This window comes from Octopus bimaculoides, chromosome 23 (assembly GCF_001194135.2).
Source record: "Octopus bimaculoides isolate UCB-OBI-ISO-001 chromosome 23, ASM119413v2, whole genome shotgun sequence".
Taxonomy (NCBI): domain Eukaryota; kingdom Metazoa; phylum Mollusca; class Cephalopoda; order Octopoda; family Octopodidae; genus Octopus; species Octopus bimaculoides.
This window is the reverse complement of record NC_069003.1, coordinates 7,588,560-7,589,775: the sequence shown is the minus strand read 5'-3', so window position 1 is coordinate 7,589,775 and position 1,216 is coordinate 7,588,560. Positions and strand designations below refer to the sequence as shown.

General features: G+C 40.1%; 1 protein-coding gene across 4 annotated transcripts in view; it reads left to right on the top strand.

Annotated features, from left to right (window-relative positions):
- Positions 1-1,216, top strand: part of LOC106875447 (SCO-spondin) — a 56,219-nt gene that overhangs the window by 20,088 nt on the left and 34,915 nt on the right. The window lies entirely within an intron of this gene.

Sequence of the window (1,216 nt, the reverse complement as noted above, 5' to 3'; positions counted from 1 at the left end):
TATATATATATATATATGTATGTATATATATATATACACGACGGGCTTCTTTCAGTTTCCGTCTGCGAAATCCACTCACAAGGCTTTGGTTGGCCCAAGGTTATACTCAAAGACACTTGCCCAAGGTGCCACGCAGTGAGACTGAACCGAGAACCATGTGGTTGGGAAGCAAGCTTCTTAACACACAACACCTCCTGCACCTATATAGCAACTCCAGACTAAAGCATTAAAGATATATATATTGCAATAAACTCTTTGTCCAATTGTGTTTTTAAACCATCTCCATTACCACCATCACCACCCCTCCACCTCCCTATTTTTCTTTGTTTCTCTCTCTGTCTCTCTCTTTATCTATGTCTCTGTCTCTCGATGTGTATTTCTCATTCTCTATCTCTCTCTCTATTCCACTATTCCAGAGAGAGAGAGAGAGAGAGATGGACAGACAGACAGAGACAGAGACAGAAAGATTAAAGAGAAACCGACGGATGAAGAAAAAGCAGAATTTTGACATCACAAAAAAACGTATTTTCCAGTCTTTCTTTCTTTCTTCCTTTCTTCTGATTCTACCATTCTTTTCCCAACTTTTGGCATTTCTTATTTTCACCAATACTAATAATCCGTTCCTGATTTATGTCTTTAAACTCCTTTCTAGGCAGGAGTGTGGGGAGCATGGGAGATTTGTCATCCGTGCACACAAACACAGAATGTGCTTGTACATCATCATCATCATCATCATTCCCCATTACCTGCAACACCACTACCGCCATATTCTCTATCACCACCATCGCTAACTTCACCACTATCATTGTCTTCATCATCATCATTGTCGTTGTCATTTAACACCTGTATTCAGTCCATGCTGACATGGGTTGGTCGGCTTGACAAGATCCAACAGGTCAAAGAACTGTGCCAGGTTCCATTGTCTGCTTTGGCATGGTTTCTGCAGCTGGAAGCCACTTTACTGAGTGTCCTGGGTGATTTTCTGTACCGCCAGTACATGGGAGGTCATTAAGTAGCTTATATACCAGAGTAAGCACATAAATGTGAAACAAGTTGGAAAAAAGAGTACTCACATACCAGAGGTAGAGTAATATGCTTTATTTAAAAGCAGCAGAAATATAACAAAAAGCTGTTACTCAGAGTTTCACGTTTCCGTTCATTGGACAGCTTTGTTAAGAATGGGAGAGAAATGACGATGCAATCAAAACTAATATAA